Source organism: Panthera uncia, assembly GCF_023721935.1.
Source record: "Panthera uncia isolate 11264 chromosome C1 unlocalized genomic scaffold, Puncia_PCG_1.0 HiC_scaffold_3, whole genome shotgun sequence".
NCBI lineage: Eukaryota > Metazoa > Chordata > Mammalia > Carnivora > Felidae > Panthera > Panthera uncia.
This window is the reverse complement of record NW_026057584.1, coordinates 8,277,293-8,294,834: the sequence shown is the minus strand read 5'-3', so window position 1 is coordinate 8,294,834 and position 17,542 is coordinate 8,277,293. Positions and strand designations below refer to the sequence as shown.

The following is a 17,542-nucleotide window of genomic DNA, read 5'->3' as shown; positions in this document are numbered from 1 at the left end:
TAGTCCTTGTTGCCAGGCCGACCCGCTAGGTGTTTATAATATGGGGCGTTCAAGTCCCTTCTAACTAGCGGCTGCCCCACACGACAAAACTTCAAAGGGTGCTGCCCATGCCGTCAGGCAGAGTTCGGAAAAGTGTGAGGGCCCTGGAGGACACAGGCTGTGGCATTTGGCTATTGTTAGGGGAGCGGCCCATGCCGTCCTTTCCCTGGGCCCCCTCCCCCAACTTCCTGGCCATCCTAGGCAAAGGTTGGGCCCCATGTTTTCCATTTCCTGGACAGTCTCCTTCCCCAAGCATCCTGGCCCTCAGGGAAGGATGGGGTGCTGCCCTGAGTCCCCCCCATCAGAGGGGACCTAGCAGCCTGTCGTGGGGCTGCATCTTGCTGTGTATTTGATGGAGTTTCCTGGCCGTGACCTGTCTTGCACCTGGGGCCTCCATTATCTCCACCTAGAGTTTCCAAGCCACGCCCCGAATCCTCGGGTGGGATCCTCGGGTGGGAGTCCCCACCCCACCCCCAGACACAGACCAGGGCTTCAAGGGATCATTTCTGGAGTCTGATGAGCTTCCTGGATCTGACCAGAGTTCTGCTCCATTCCTGGGACTTGCTGGCTGTGGCGCGGCCTCCGTGGGGAGGAGCCTCCGTGGGGAGGAGCCGTTCCCCTCCCCCCACCTCCCCCGCCCCCGCCCCCGCCCCTGCCCCCGCCCCTGTGCTGAGGAACCGGTCCCGTCCCTACTTGTCTCCTCCCTGCCCCAGTTTGCCCTCCTTCCCTCCTGGCCAGAGCCGATGTCCCCTTTTAATTTAAGCTGCAGAGGAAGTGGCCTCAGGAATGGCCTAAAAAGCTGCCCCTGAGCCCCATCATCGAAGAGACCCTCCTGTGAAAGGCCCCCTTCTATCAGGTCTCCTCCCTCAGCCTCCCTAGAGCTGGACCGTTTTTGGATTTCCTGTCTTCATACCCATTTTTCTGCTTCATCCTTGGAATTTGGTGACCCGAATTTTGGCCTGACGTCTCGGCTGGGGGGCTGGCATTGCTTTGACTCTCCCCCTGCAGACTTGGCATGGGATTCTAGAAGGACTGCCTGCTGATACACTCTGTGTGTGCCCAACCCCAAACCCCAGTCCCAGGAAGTCACTCCACTGAGGCCGCAGTGAAGACCTCTCTCCAGGCTCTGATCTCTCCCTCAGTCAGACAGTTTGGCCCCGGGCGGTTTCCAGCTGGTGGTGTGGGATTAATAAACACAGCAGGAAGTCTTTGTTCTTAAAAAAGAAAGGTCTCTTTAAAAAAATAGTTATGCACATAACAGAAAATTGAAAAAGGGGGGGGGGCGGGGTGCATTCTCTCCAATACCCGTGTTCTTCAGTTCCCGGCTGCACAGGTAACTATTTTTGGAGTTTTTTGTTTCTTCCAGACATTTCTAGGCACTCCCCCCCACCTCACCCCTGTCCCCACCACCAAACACAAAGCCTTGATTGTACTGTTTGCCATTTTTCATGGTGTAAATGCTCCCACCATGGCTGATTTCAAGATGCCAACGGGATGTCGGTGAACGCGGAGTTAAAAAATAGGCCGGGCGCCTGGGTGGCGCAGTCGGTTAAGCCTCCGACTTCAGCTCAGGTCATGATCTCGGGGTCTGTGAGTTCGAGCCCCACGTCGGGCTCTGGGCTGATGGCTCAGAGCCTGGAGCCTGCTTGCGATTCTGTGTCTCCCTCTCTCTCTGCCCCTCCCCCGTTCATGCTCTGTCTCTCTCTGTCTCAAAAATAAATAAACGTTAAAAAAAAAAAAAAAATTTAAAAAATAGGCCCGATTCGCTGGGGATGAGAGCCAGCTCCCGCTCTGCGTGGTCAAGTTACACAGACACATTAAACACACGGCCAGACACACACAAACGGAATCCTAGGACACCTGCACTTTCCTTCTCACACTGTACTGAACCACCTTCCCGGGGCAAAGCCAGATAGCAAGCACCGCAGGGGAATGTATGTATCGACCGGGCTGTTCCTCATATGAGACAAGAATGGGGAGAGTCTGTCACGGAGAAGCTTGTGGCAGAAAACCATGAAGGGTCATCAGGTTAACTACGGGGTAAGAGATGTTAAGAACCTAATTAGTGAGAAGTCATTTCTGAAGAGTAACAATTTGGGGGCCACCTGGGTGGCTCAGTCGTTTGAGCATCAGACTCCTGGTTTCAGCTCAGGTCATGATCTCACAGTTTGTGGGCCCCGCTTCAGGCTCCAAGGTGGCAGCATGGAGCCTCCTTGGGATTCTCTCCCTCTCCCAATCTCTCTCTCTCTCTCTCTCTCTCTCTGCCCCTCTCCACCCTCATGTGTGCATTCTCTCTCACAGAATAAATAAATAAACTTAAAAAAAAAATAGGGGAGCCAGGGTGGCCCAGTCGGTTGAACTCCCGACTCTTGATTTTGGCTCAGATCATGATCTTGCAGTTCGTGGGATCGAGCCCCACACCAGACTTTGCACTGACAGTGTGGAGCCTGCCTGAGATTCTCTCTCTCCCCCTCTCTCTGCACTCCTCCCCCACTCTCTCTAAATAAATAAACATAAAAAAGAATAAAAACCCTTTGGTTTGAGTAAGTCTTTTTTAAAGTTTATTTATTTTGAGGGGGAGAGAGGGGCAGAGAGAGAGGGTAAGAGAATCCCAAGCAGGCTCCACACTGTGTGGAGCCGGATGCAGGGCTCAAACTCACCAACCATGAGATCGTGACCTGAACTGAAATCAAGAATTGGTCACTTACCCGACTGAGCCGCCCAGGCACCCCTGGTTTGAGTAGATCTTGAAGAAACAATATCTTAATTTCTAATCGACTACTTAGGAATTAAATGAACCCTTAATTCAGGACAGAATTTAAACTGCCAGGAAAAAAAAAAAAAGTTTCACCTACCTCTTTAAAAGCTGCAGAGATGGGGCGCCTGGGGTGGCTCAGTCGGTTAAGCGTCCGACTTCAGCCAGGTCACGATCTCGCGGTCCGTGAGTTCGAGCCCCACGTCGGGCTCTGGGCTGATGGCTCGGAGCCTGGAGCCTGTTTCCGATTCTGTGTCTCCCTCTCTCTCTGACCCTCCCCCATTCATGCTCTGTCTCTCTCTGTCTCAAAAATAAATAAACATTAAAAAAAAAAAAGCTGCAGAGAGTTGAGGCGCCTGGGTGGCTCAGTTGGTTAAGCGTCCGACTTCAGCTCAGGTCATGATCTCATAGTTCATGAGTTCAAGCCCCGCATCGGGCTCTGTGCTGACAGCACAGAGCCTGCTTAGATCCTCTATCTCCCTCTTTCTCTGCCACTCTCTCTGCTCTCTGCTCACTTCTCTACTCTCTCTAAATAAATAAATAAACTTAAAAAAAGAAAACCTTCAGAGGGTTGATCAAATTTCCCAGCTAGAGAGAACTGAGGAATCTAAAAACCTGGAGAGAAGAGCCAGATGAGTGACGTCACCTGCAGGCATGTGACCTTGGGCTTCCTCGGTCTTCTAAAGAAGCTGTGGACAACCCAGCCCTGACATCCGCCAAATTACTCACTTCGGTGGCTGCCCAGGACTCCCTCTGAGTTCCATTAGGAAACATTGGGTTTTTTTGAAACAAGCACTTGAGAAGGGATTTCAGCTCCCTGGGCTTCTGGGTGACTTCCTCTGTGGTTGGCTCGTCCCTCTGCCTCCTGGTACCTCTGTCAGGCATTCTGAGCTTCCAGCAATCTTCGTCAGAAAGAGGATACTTACGGCTGGTGTCCACCTGGGCTCTGTTGGTCCGGCTTAGTCCCTGGCAAGCTGCTTCTCACAGACAGTTGAAATGGAGGTTCGTATACCCGTCAGATGACGGGTAACCCTTGGGCCCCTCAACCCCCGTGTGAGCCCCTCCTGTCCCTAAATCCCAGGAATAGAGAAGGGGACCCATATTGAGCACTAGCACCACAAACTGCTTAGTTTGTGGAAAAGCAATACCTTCTAAAGTATCCATCTTACACCTAGAACTGAGAAGGGTTTCACTCCGAATGCTAAGACATACAAGTGTATAAAGAGCTGTGGGTGTAGCCCCGTGCCATGGTCGTACAGCAGGAGGTTATGGATGACTCCCCCGGCAGCACTCGGGGCTCCCTTTGAAGCATGTGGCTGATCCCCTCTGGGAAACAATCCTTCAGGCCCCATCTTTGCCAAGGATATATCTTTGGCGAAGCCATAGCTAATGGGAATTTGGGAATACATAAGATGGGTATGGACAGCTAATAGGAATATACAAAGTTCAAGAGACCATGAGGTTGGAACCAGATGGCTGAGAAATGTCTTCAGCTTACCATCCACGCACAAGGACAATACCATTTCAGTTTACTCAGGGAGCAGCAGGAGGAGAAATGGATCATTATGAGGGCCACATAACTCAGAGATGGCTTCCCTGTGTTGAAGGAGCTCAAGACAGTCAGCCCACCACTGTAATTGGATTGGGGCAGTAGGGAAGGGGGGTGTAAAAACTTAGAACACAAAATTTGGTGCCTAAAAGCCACAGGCTGATAAAGAAAAGAGGAAGAAAGGTCACAGTCTTTGGATTTATTCCTCCATGCTGCCATTTTCCAGGATACAGTTCAGTTCGTTGGCAGGTGTGTTTCAGAACACTTGGGGACAGGAAAAATAGACAAGCATGTATTTGGGGGGAGTTCAGGACTGAGTAATTCTCAAGTGGATTTGCTCACATTGCCAGGATTAGATTGACTCATTCACTTAGGCTGAGGGGTCGTAATGCAGAAGACTCCGTTCCTCCCGGTAGACCATCTCAGCACATTCCACGGCATTCTGTGGGGAAAGCAGAGAGCTTCAGAACCATACCAGCTCTTCTAGAGGCTGGCCCAAATGAAACATAGTGGGCAGAGGGCTGGCTGGAGCGGGGGACTCAAAAGAGAGAGAATTGAGGGAATGGGGTGGACCACACTGAGCACAGAAGGTGCTGGGTGGGTCTGTCATTCAGGGTCAAGATGGAAGAAAGGTTGCTGCTGCAGAACATTCAAGAAGATTTGGAACAGAACAGATTGACTGGAAAATAGGTAAGGAAAATGAATCTTAAAAAACAGTAAATCTGAAAATACCAGATGCTGACGATATGTGGGAAATGGGTATTTTTAAACACTGTGTTGGCAGGTACCCTGGGACCGCGTGGCAATCCTCAGTAAGCTGAAGGTGTGCATACCCGGGACCCAGCCATGCTGCTCCTGGGTGTATCCCCACTGAGGTCTTTGGCACAGGTGTTCCAGAAAACAAGCACGAAGATTTTTTTTTTTTTGAAGCACTGTTTGTAATAGCAAAAAAAGTGAAAACAGTCTGTCTCTAGGCAAAAGAATGGACAAAATGAACTCTAACTTGCTCGTGGGAGGCATTCTATACTGCAGTTAAAGTGAATGAACTATATCATCATGTATCAACATGTAAAATCTCAAACACATATTGCGTTAGAAAAGCAGGTTGCAATACGGTACACACGGTGATTCCTTTTACATAAAGTTTCGAAACACATACAAATGGTACTCTTCGGTTTAAAAATGCACTTGAGGCACCTGGCTGGCTCGGTCAGTAGAGCATGTGACTCTTGCCCTCAGAGTTACAAATGCAAGCCCCACATTAGGTGCAGAGATTACTTAAAAATAAAATCTTTAGGGGCACCTGGGTGGCTCGTCAGTTAAGTGTTCAAATTTGGCTCAGGTCATGATCTCCTGGTTTGTGGGTTCCAGCCCCACGTCGGGCCCTGTGCTGACAGCATGGAGCCTGCTTTGGATTCTGTGTCTCCTTCTCTCTCTCTGTCCCTCCCCGGCTTTGCTCTGTCTCTCTCTCTCTCTCAAAACTAAACACTAAAAAAAAATTTTTTTAGTGTGTTTATAACATGTACCAAAGACAGAAACATACATGGGGTGAATTTCACCAACCTCAGGGAAGTGGTTACCTTTGAGGAGAGAAGGAAGGAAAAGCCACATAGGGATTTAGCTATGTTTGTAGAGCTTTATCTCTTTAAAATAAATAAATAAACAAACTAAATAAATAAATAAATAAATAAGGCAAAATATTAGCATCTGTCTAATCTCAGTGTCTGTCTACAGATGTTGACCTATATTACATTTCACACTTGTGGTAGACTGAATAATGGTCCCAGAGATGTCCCTCCATGACCTAATCCTCAGAATCCATGCATATCCTACCTCCTGTGGTAAATGGGCCCTCGCAAATATGAGTAAGTTAAGGATCTTGAGATAGGGAGATTATCCCGAATTATCCTGGGCCCAATGTAATCACGAGGGCCCTTAGGGAGGCAGGAGAGTTAGTCAGAGACAGGAGATGTGATCGTGGATGTAGAGGTTGGAGGGATGTGCTTTGAAGGTGGAAAAAGAGGCCACTAGCCAAGGAACGCAGGCAGCCCCTAGAAACCAGAAGAGGTTAGAAAACAGATTCTTCCCCGAAGTTCCAGAAAAAATGCAGCCCTGTCAGTATCTTGGTTTTGGACTCTGACCCCCAGAACTGTAAGGGAATAAATTTGTGTTGATTTAAGCCGCTAAATTCATGATAACTTGATATAGCAGCAACAGAAAACTAATACAGTGTCTTGGGGGGCATTGTTTCATAATTCAAAAGTTTGCTTGCTTTTCTTTTATGATGGTAAGTTGGGAGAAGAGCAGTAAAGTAGAGCCTAGGCCCTGTCTTCCTGTTCCTCCTCCTTTAGAGGAGGTTGAGCCATTGAGGAACCCTCCTCACCCCAGCCTCTGGAGTTTCTGGAAGCCCTGGTTGTCAGAACATGCCCAGAGCTTTGGGGTGAGCCACACCCCGGGAGAACTTCCGGAGCCGGTTCCCTCCGTCCCTGGAAGGTAAAGCTGCCAGAAGCCCACAGAAATCTGAGGTGACTACAGAGATGAACACGAGCACTGCGTGAGGAGCTCCCCCAACGCTCCCTGGCCCTTGTACTATCTCCTGCAGAGGCCGCGTGGGCTGCCGGGGCGGGGGGAGGGCAGCCAGTGCCCAGGGGCTTTGCCTGGGAGTGAAGACTCCAGATGTTGGATGGCCAGGCACCCCTCCAAGGCCAGAAGTCTTATGCAGGGGGGTGGGCAGCAGCACTGTGCTAACAGGAGCCTCGACTTGGGTCAGTGCCCTCCCAGGGGAGTTCGGCAGGCGGCTGCTGCCTGAGATCTGATGGGTGCAGGTGAGAAGTCTGGCCAAGGGAGCCATTTGTTGAAGAGGTTGGCTGCAACAGAGACGGATAGGAGAGGGGGCTAAGGGCATGTAAGGATCCAGAAAGACTTGTTTTCAGGAAAAGAAACATCTGGGTATATCTGTGTGCATGTGTGTGTGCATGTATGGGTAGGAGGGCTGTTGTGGGGAGAGATGTTCGGTTGGGGGGTGTAGGAGTGGAGGCCAAAGGCTGTGGAAGAAGAGGCTTGAGGGTCCAGAACATGGCACAGGCAGAGGAGTGATCTTGGGTGGGACGAAAGATGGTTCTTCTCTTTCCAGAGCTGGAGACTAGTTGAGAAAGACATGGACAAGCGTCTGGAAGGACATGACACCCCACCCACCCCAGAGTCAGCCTGGTGCGGGAGTGGGGGACAAGGGATGATCAAGAGGCTGCATTCACTCCATGTGGGTCACTTGAATTGTTTTATAGTAAAGATGTATTCCTGTACTACTTGTGAAATTAAAAATAAATTTAAATATATGAAACCCAGCGGGCACCTGGGTGGCTCAGTCCGTTAAACGTCGGACTCTTGATTTCGGCTCAGGTCACGCTCTCGCCATTCACGAGTTTGAACCCCGCATCGGGCTCTACACTGACAGTGTGGAGCCTGCTTGCGATTCTCCCTCTGTTTCTCTCTCTGCCTCTCCTCTGCTCCCACTCGCTCTCGCTCTCTCAAAAATAAATAAACATTAAAAAATATATTAAACCCTATAAATATTATAGTTAGTTGTTCAGAAAAGTGGCAGACAGGTGTAAGATTCACTGAAGGGGTAGGATGGGGTTTCCGGATCAGACTAAGTATAGGGGCCCCTCAGGGGGAAAAGCTGAAGAAGTAAAGGGAACGTGTAACAAGTCTTGAGGCTGCAAGACACCATGGCCAGAGCAAGGACCCTGCTGGAGAGGAAATGGCAGCTGAGGAGATGAGGATCAGATGCTTCAGGGTCTCTGGGAGGCATTTTGAAAGCACAGACTCCACCCCCACCCTCACCCCTGAGTCAGGAAGCCTTCCAGGGGCTCTGGAATTCCCTTGCATTTCAACGGACTCCATTTCATTCATTCATTCATTCATTCATTCATTTTGAGAGAGAAAGATCAAGTGTGAGCAGGGGAGGGGCAGAGAGAGAGGCAGAATCCCAAGCGGGCTCCATGCTCAGCCCAGAGCCTGATGCAGGGCTTGACCCCACAAACTGTGAGATCATGACCTGAGCCAAATCACGAGTTGGACGCTTAACCGACTGAGCCACCCAGGCGCCCCTATATTTATTTAAGTAATCTTTGCACCCAAGGTGGGGCTCGAACTCAGGACCCCAGAGATCAAGAGTCACATGTTCTACTGACTGAGCCAGCCAGATACCCCCCCTACCAAACTCCATTTTATTTTTTATTTTTGGGGGGGTTTTTAAATGTGTATTTATTTTAGAGAGTGGGGGAGGGGCAGAGAGAGGCAGGGGACAGAGGATCTGGAAGGGGCTCTGTGCTGGCAGCAGGGAGCCTGATGCAGGGCTCAAACTCATGAATCGTGAGATCATGACCTGAGCCGAAGTCAGATGCTTAACTGAGTCACCCACACGGACCCTGATGCGATCTGTGGACACCATCTCCTCCTCTAAAGGACTTCTCCCCCCAGACATGTGGCTCAGCACCATGGCTCTGGTTACCTGCGACCTAACCTGCAGGCATCTTCCCAAGAGCCTCCCTCCTGCTTTTCTGCCAGCTTCTCTCCACACAGCGTCCTCACCCAGCTCCACAGACTCACTCAACCCAAGGTCCCACACACTCAGAATGAAACACTGAAGGGGAAAACCCTTCCATGGGTCACAGGGCCAGGGAGGGGCTGAGTTAACCCTCAGACTCACCCCAGCTGAGAATATTTCTTTTCTTTCTCTCTTTTTTTAATTTTATTTTTAAGTAATTCCTACACCCAGTGTGGGGCCCAAACTCATAACCCCAAGATCAAGAGCTGCACGCTCTACTGACTAAGCCAGCCAGTCGCCCCAGAATATTTCTTATCAACTGCAGTTTTTATAAGGTAGTAAAATACAAAATAACGGTCTAGCTTGGCATGTTCAGAACTTAAATAAATACAACATAAAACAGGTGAGGGGGCGGGGCTTGGCTGACTCAGTTGGTGGAATAGGTGACTCTTCATCTCAGGGCTGTGAGTTGGAGCCCCATAAGTGTAGAGGTTACTTTTTTAAAAATCTTGAGGGGCACCTGGGTGGCTCAGTCATTGGAGCGTCCGACTCCTGATTTTGGTTCAGGTCATGACCACCTGGTTTGTGAGTTCAAGCCCCATGTTGGGCTCTATGCTGACAGTGCGGAGCCTGCTTGGGATTCTCTCTCTGCCCCTCCCCTGCTCACATTCTCTTTCTCTCTCTCTCTCTCTCTCTCTCTCTCTCTCTCTCTCTCAAAATAAATAAACAAACCTTTAAAAAATCTTAAGAAAAAAAAAGCAATACAATCATGGGTCTACAATTCTGAAAGAAAGGAAAAAAAATTATAAACACATTTTTTTCCCCTTTTTCTTTTAGCAACAGTACTGCAATGAGCATTTTTGTAGCCGTATATTTTGGACACCTTAAAGATTCCTTCCAGATAACTTGTAGAGGTAGAACTGACAGGTCAGAAGATACTTGTAATTTTAAAGCTTGATTTCTCTCCAAAAAGGCTGTTCCAATTCTTTCACATTTCTAGAAATAATTCAGGAGAAAGCTGCTGCCCAATAGTGGGCATTGATCTGCTATAATCTGATGGTAATAAGGGGAAATGTTATTTTAAATGGTTTTATTTTGACTTCTTTGTATTAAGGAGATTAGACATTTTCTCTTCTTATTTCATTTATTTCATTGTTTTGATTCCTCTGCCCTGCTCACATCATCCATCTATCTGTTTGGTGCCATGTGCTTTATCAGAGCCCTTTGATGATGAGGGTATTTGCCTCTGTTGCCACATACATCTGGAAAATGTATTTTCCACATGTGTCTTTTGCCTTTAAATATGTTTTGCTGGTGGGGCGCCTGGGTGGCTCAGTCCGTCAAGCGTCTGACTTGATTTCAGCTCAGGTCATGATCTCACAATTCGAGAGTGTGAGCCCCGCATCGGGCTTGGTGCTGACAGCACAGAGCCTGCTTGGGATTTTCTCTCTCCCTCTCTCCGCCCTTCCCTCGCTCTCTCTCCCTTAAAATAAATAAATAAACTTAAAAAATTTTTTAATAAATAAATATGTTTTGTGAGTTTTGACATATAGAAATTTTTCATTAAAAAATTAGATCTAGGAGTGCCAGTCTGGCTCCGTTGGGAGAGCATGAACTCTTGATCTCAGCGTCATGAGTTCAAGCCCCACGCTGAGTGCACAGATTACTAAAGAAAAAATATATAAACTTAAGAAATTTTAAGTCTAATAGGATTTGTTTTGTTTATTTCTATTTCTGTCTTGAATGTGGCACTCATCAATACTTCAGGAAACGAGGTACCATAGTCCCCCTTTATCCATGATTTCACTTTGGGTCTCATCACCCCGTCAACCATGGCCTGGGAGGAGGTGACCCTCCTTCTGACGTAACATCAGAAGGTCAACAGTAGCCTAATGCTAACGTCACAATGCCTACGTCATTCACCTCACTTCATCTCATCATGTAGACTTTTTATCATCTTGTATCATCACATGAAGGGTGAGCCCAGTACGATAAGATACTTTGAAAGAGAGAGATACATCCACATAACATATATATGGGTTTTTTTTTCAAATTGTGGTATATTTTTATAATCGTTCTATTATCAGTTATTGTGGTTAATCTTTTACTGTGCCTAATTTATAAATGAAACTTATCAAATAAATCATTGGTATATCTGTACAGGAAAAAACAGCATATATAGGGTTTGGTACCACTCACAGTTTCAAGCATCCACTGGGGGTCTTGGGAAATATTCCCCAAGGATAAGAGGGGACTGCTGTATGAATAGTAAGAATAAAAAGGAATATTGAGAGAGGGAGATAACGTAAGGAGAGGCTGAGTGTGGCAAGATCCCTATTCACTGTAGCCGATCCAGGTTCACACTGGAATTCCTGCCAGAGGTTGAGATGGAGGGATGGAGGAGGGAGGGAGGGAGGGAAGGAAGGGCAAAGGGGAAAAGGGACAGAGGAAGGACGGACCTGTATGGCAGGGGAGGGCCCAGCTAGACCCAGTGTATAGATCTGAGGATGTCTCCAGGGTGGTCCTGTCTCCAGGGTGGAACTGGAGGAAGCAGACTGCTGTGGCCAGGAAAACCAGATTATCTCATCCCAGAAGCCAACGCCGTGTCTGAAACATCCAGAGAAGGGGACAGAACCTACACGGGGGGCTGTCCTTGGACCCAAGGGAGGGCACAGCTGTTTACTAGACAGGCAGTCTAAACACCACACCGGAAGTTCCGCAGAATCAAGGTCAGATTGACTTTGGTCAAGGTGGCTGGGGAGACCAGGTCAAAGGTGAGTCCTCAGTTTGCCCATCCCTAAGAAGTGAGGGGTGCTGCCCGAAGGAGCTTTTACCTGCTGCTCACTTTACAAAGACTCCACAGTTGTGTTCCTGTTTGCCAAGTTCGAATTTTAAAAACCACTGAAGTCAGTAAACTTGCCTTTCTCCCACAAAAAGCTGAAAAACCCTCAAACATGGTTTGTCTGTGAGTTTTAAAAATTGTTCTCTGAGGGGTGCCTCAGTCAGCTAAGCATCTGACTCTTGACTTCAGCTCAGGTCATGATCTCACGGTTTGCGAGTTCAAGCCCCACATAGGGCTCCAGGCTGACAGTCGGAGCCTGCTTGGGATTCTCTCTCCTTCTCTCTCTGTGCCTCTCGGCCTCAAAAAAAAAAAAAAAAAAAAAAAAAAAACCCTTAAAAAAAATTGGCCTCTGTGTTTTCACATTGTGTGTTTAGTGTTCTGCATAGTTGAATTTGAAAACAAAGGTCAGAAGCATTCTTCCTGACTTACTGTAGACGTTTCAAAAGAACAGGCTCTGGCTAATACTAAGAAGTTACAGAAATAGACTGTTTGGTCACTGGCTGCTTAAAATGGAAAAGCCAAAGTTTTTCCGAGAGGAAACAAAAGGACGTGAGGAGTCTAGACTCTGACCACTCTAACGGTGTGTGTGTGACTGAGTGGGACTGGAAGTTTTGGGGGGCTTGCTCAGCACTCTAAATCCGGTAAGCATTTTGGGGTGCTGATGAGCAGGATCTTTAGCTGCACAGCTGTTTTTTCCCTTTTTTTTTTTTTTTTTTTTTTAATTTTGAGAGAGAGAGAATGTGTGCATGGGGGATGCGCAGAGAGAGAGAGAGAGAGAGAGAGAGAGAGAGAATCTGAAGCAGGCTCTGAGCTTTCAGCAAGGAGCCCAATGCGGGGCTGGAACTCACGCTGTGAGATCAAGACCTGACCCAAGGTCAGGAGGTCGGTCGCTTAACCGACTGAGCCAACCAGGCGCATCTCTGAACGAAGGCAGTTCTCGGTGGCGGCGAGAGGGTGTGCCTGGGGCAGCCAGCCGGCTCCGTGGGGATCCTGCCCCTGTGGAAACAGTATGAATGTGTGATCCCAGAGAGGGTGTGTGTCCCTGGGCCTGGCATTCTGTGTTACCAGGCAACCCAATGTGTCTGGGTGTGTCCCCTCAGAGCTCGCTCTCCTGCTAAAGTCTCCGGGCACAGCCTGCCTGGAGGGTGTCTGAGCTGTGACCATCCCCACCTGATCAGGTCTGTGACAGCCCCCGTGTCTAGCCTCAGTGAATACATGCACAAAAACACGAGGGGTGCGTGGCTCAGGTTCTCACAGACTGCTACCTCTGGATATTGTAGCTGAAACTAGAAGTTTCCATTTGGCCGTGTGTGTGTGTGTGTGTGTGTGTGTGTAGACCCCTCTGTGTCTGAGTGTTGGACTATGTAAGGCTCCAGAAGGACCCTGCGTGTGGCTGAGGGTTGAGAGCTCCTCCAGGAGCTGTTGTCCTCTCTGGGGACCGGCCTTGGGCATCAGGGGAATTCTGCAACAGTGATGACACCTGACAGTCTTTTCACTGTCCTTGCAGGAATCTTTTGAACTCAGTATTTGGAACCAGCCCCAAGTCTCTTGGTACCGTGGGCAGCGATCCCTCTAGGCAAAACTCAAATGTCTGGAAAAGTAACAAGGCAGACCTATGAGTGCCTAAAACTGGTCCTTAAAGGAATTTTTCAGAAAGAAAAAAAAAGGGATTTAAAAATATTTTGAACAAAGAAAGAGACATCTTTGAAATAATCAAAGCACTTTCTAGGTTGATTCCTTTAGAGTTCTGTTCTATTTTGATTCTTAAGAGGTCTATTTTAATATTAAGGAGGTAAAAAAAAAAAAAAGTTCAGAACAGGAGATGATTTGCTCCTGCCTCACAGGGAGGTGGAGACAGAGTTGGGACAAGAACCTGATCCTAGGGTTCACCCCCCCCCCCCCAGGGTTTTCCCAGCCTGTTTCTGTTTCTGTTTACTTGTGTGTGTGTCTCTGGGCGTGTCCCCCTCTGGGTTGTGCACAAGCAGGCTCTAGGTGTGTCCCAGCTCAGAGCAGCTCCGCCAGCGGGGTGTTTCTCCCCTGCAGGGAAATTCCAGGGGGCAGAGCCGGCCTCAGCTGCGGTGAGACATTATTTCCTTGGGAGGAAACCGGCTCTCGGCAGCCAGGAAAGAAACAGTTTCCATTCTGAGAAGGAGGAGAGGAGAGAGGAGGGAGGAGGGAAGTGGGTGGGAGGAGGAAGGAGGAGGAGGTGGGAGGGGAAAGAGGGTGGGTGGAGGGAGGGGAGAGGGGGAGGGGGAGGAGACAGAAGGGAGTGGGGAGGTGGAAGGAGAGGAGGGAGGTGGGACGGAGCCACCCCAGGGCCCACAGGCCCGCGGGCTCCCTGAAGCCTCCAGACACGGTTTAAATTTAGCCCTTCTATTCTGGTTCTTGCAGCTCAGACTCGCCCCGCAGCCATACAGCTGGCCAGTTTCCCCAAGCACGACTGCTCCTCCAGACAAGGTAGAGGGCGGAATGTGTGAGCTTTTCTCCTGGAGAGGGCACCCCCCCTCCCCCGTGTCTTCTGGCCCTGTGGAATTGGGAGGTACAGAGGAATGGAAGAAACCCACCACCCTAACTCACATTCGGAACCTGGGGCCCCCATGTGCGCGCTCCACTGACGCCACCCCCAGAAAGGATCATGGAGAGGAGGCCACGTGCTCAGCTGAGATGGGAACCGACCTAGTCCCGGTTCACTGGCTGGTGGAAACTCAGGCAAGAGAAGGAATGATTAAGGGAACATGCAGGAGGAACAGCAATGAGACATCATCCTAATTCCGGTGAGGCCACCTCATTCTGGTCTCTGCTCAGATGTCCCTTCCCTGACCACACCAGCCCCCACCTCTCCCTCCCTGCCTCTCACCTGCTTCCTTTTCTCCTGGTGTACCCGGCCATCTGATGATGGCACGTACACCTTTGTTTAATGGAAGATCCAGGAGAGCAGGGCTCGGCTTTGCTCACTGCCGTGTCTCCAGCGTCTAGGGAAGTTGGCTGCATTAACTGAACACTTGCTCTGTGCCAGGCACTGTATCATGTGCTTTAAATGCGTTAAGTAATCTTAGCCTTACTGTGGTCCTGTGAGGGTTTTTACCCAAGTAGAAAAATGAAGCCCAGAGAAGTTAAGAATCTTGCCCAAGGACATAGGATTTGACCCTGGCCCTCTGTGCTCCTACACATGCCCTGGATCGCCAACCATAGTGACTTGGCCCTTTCCTCCACCCTCGCACAGCCTCTGCTGGGGGGACTACCCCGCTCCTTCTGCCCTTGCTGGAGTTCCCTGTGCCAGTCTCAGGAATGCTGAACCAAACCCCTAGACCCTGAGCACCCTCAACCAGCCTGGCCTTTGGACAAGGAGAAGAGGAGCATTCATACTGAAGGGATCCAGAATCTCTCACTGTGAGTGGTTTCTCCCATACTCCCAGTATCTAAAAGCAGAGTCTCCCGGAAGGATTCAGCTGTCACCAGTCTCCTCCTCAGGAGATGGGCTCTTTCCACTGGAGAGAAATCTGCTTTGGAGTAAGAAATCACATAAGCAGGTATTGTCACAAGACTACCATATTTCCTATCTATTTTCCTAAGGGCCTACTTATCTTTCCTAAAAGCCATTTGATGGGACACCTGGGTGGCTCAGTCGGTTAAGCATCTGACTCATGGCTTCACCTCAGGGCATGATCTCATGGTTTTGTGAGTTGGAGCGCCCTCGTCGGGCTCTGCACCAACCGTGCGGAGCCTGCTTGGGATTCTCTCTCTCTCCCTCTATCCTGCCCCTCCCCTGCTCATGCTGTCTCTGTCTCTCTCAAAATAAATAAATAACATTGATAAATAAATAAATAAAATCCATTTGTTTTCCTGTAAATGCCCTTCTCCCCCTCCCCTTCCCCTATTAGGGTGGTATAGAAGCCCCAAATTCTAACCACCTCCTTGAATTTCATTTTTCTGTGAACTCACATGTATGTATATGAATTTTAAAATATCTCTTCTTTTGCAAATCTGTGTTTTGCCAGTTTAATTTGCATGTTCCCAAGAACTGAACCTAAGAGCGTACAGAAAAAAGTCTTCCTCCCAAACAATGCCAAGTTCAACCTGGAAGGAGAAACACCGGTGGTGCCATTTTTCAGATGGAAGGGGACCCGCTGACCCTGACCATTTGTTAGCAGTCAGGATGGATTTGTGCTGATTTTTCTGCTATCTGATCACTGTACATGGAAGGTCACTATGATCTCTGCAACTGAGTTTCTTTCACACAGAGCAAACAGACACTGGAACCTACTTCCTCAGTCTGACTAGCATGCTTCCAGTTAAAAGGCCCACCAGGAAGAGCCCCTGCCCCCAAGCAGCAGGTTCACTGGCCTAAGAGGGCAAAGTGGGCACTTACTCTGGGGGAAATCACTGTGGTCTGCAGTGCAGCCCTTAGCTCTGTGGACCAGAGGGGATCCTTTTGGCAAGATTGACTCACACTAATCAAACTCACCAAGCACTGATGTAAAAACCAGAATGCTATCTTCCTATTTTGCCGAGAAGCCTGCTTGGCCCACGAGATGCTTATGTTGGCAGGTGTGGATGGTCTCTCTTTCCTGCTGGGTGAGTCTGGCAGGAAACTATACTAGAATGAGAAGTATAGTGGGTGGGCCTGGCATCTATTGGTGTATCTCAGTGGCCCAAAGTGATGAAAGGGTCAGATGTCTATGAGAAGAAGCCCCCTGCTGGATGTGTGGTTTGTTGGGAGAAAGCACCCATTCTTCAGCTCAAAGCTTATTTCAGAGAATGGTATGTAAACCCTGATAAACTTGGAACAGGAACTGCTCTTAGTGCAGGGACACAGGGCAGCCTATCCACCAGGCCCACCCCCAGGGAGCACTTCGACCTCTTAGCATCGTTCTGAGGTGTTCCCAGCGGTGGCTGCTGGCCTGCGGACATATCTGGTGAGAGAAGCTGGGGAGGAGAGCTGGTTGGCTGCCAGTAGGAGAGTGACATTTATTATATAGAGCCCCATGGTTGGCTTGAGAAGACAAGGTTAATCTCTGGATAGACAGAGATCTTGAACCCTAGCACTTGGATTTGGGACACCACAAGTAGACTTCTACCCAAAGAGCAACTCACCCCTAGCCCTGCCCAAAATTTACCACATAGTCATTTTTGGAGTTAAGGTACAATAGTCCTGTGAGACCCCTTTTGAAAAGCAAATCCACCTAAAGAGGAATACAGAATTCTTTCACCTAGGATCCTTGGAATTTTGTAGGTGGGTAAATGAATTCTAGAACTACCCTGCAATTTCTGGCTATATCTGAGTACTCCTGTTTCTGTGGAAAGACATTCTTTTTCCACAGACTGCTTGGAAATGACCTGAGAAGTAAAAAGGAAAGATCCAGGAGGGAAGTATTTATATGTAGATAGAAGCAATTTTCGAGACAATATTGTTAAACAAAAAAGCCAGGTGCAGACCAGGTGCCTAACATTTAAATAAGAAAAGGCAGGGTTCCAGCTCACGTTCATTTTTGCTTTAGATGTGGGGAGCGGCTCTGGAAGGAAGACGAAGCTGGTGAAGTTTGAGGCCAGCAGGACAGGGAGGGAGAGAAGCTTCTCACCACATTCTCATTTCGACTTTTAACTAGTGGCCCATGTGCTCAAAGAACAATCGGTTTTTAAAAATCCATTCGGGGGGCGCCTGGGTGGCTTGGTCGGTTAAGCGTCCGACTTCGGCTCAGATCATGATCTCGCGGTCCGTGAGTTCGAGCCCCGCGTCGGGCTCTGTGCTGACTGCTCAGAGCCTGGAGCCTGCTTCGGATTCTGTGTCTCCCTCTCTCTCTGCCCCTC

The 17,542-nt window shown here is 49.0% G+C and overlaps 2 long non-coding RNA genes across 4 annotated transcripts in view; one reads left to right on the top strand and one right to left on the bottom strand.

Annotated features, from left to right (window-relative positions):
* Positions 1-4,169: 4,169 nt before the first annotated feature.
* LOC125911081 (uncharacterized) overlaps positions 4,170-17,542 on the bottom strand; it is a 37,697-nt gene continuing 24,324 nt past the window's right edge. For all 3 annotated transcript variants that reach the window (XR_007454245.1, XR_007454244.1, XR_007454246.1), the window contains exon 3: positions 4,170-4,785. This is a non-coding gene — a long non-coding RNA (uncharacterized LOC125911081). The remainder of the gene's footprint in view (positions 4,786-17,542) is intronic.
* On the top strand, positions 13,631-15,725 carry LOC125911082 (uncharacterized). The gene is made up of 3 exons (XR_007454247.1): positions 13,631-13,812; positions 14,126-14,508; positions 14,958-15,725. It is a non-coding gene; the product is annotated as an uncharacterized LOC125911082 (long non-coding RNA).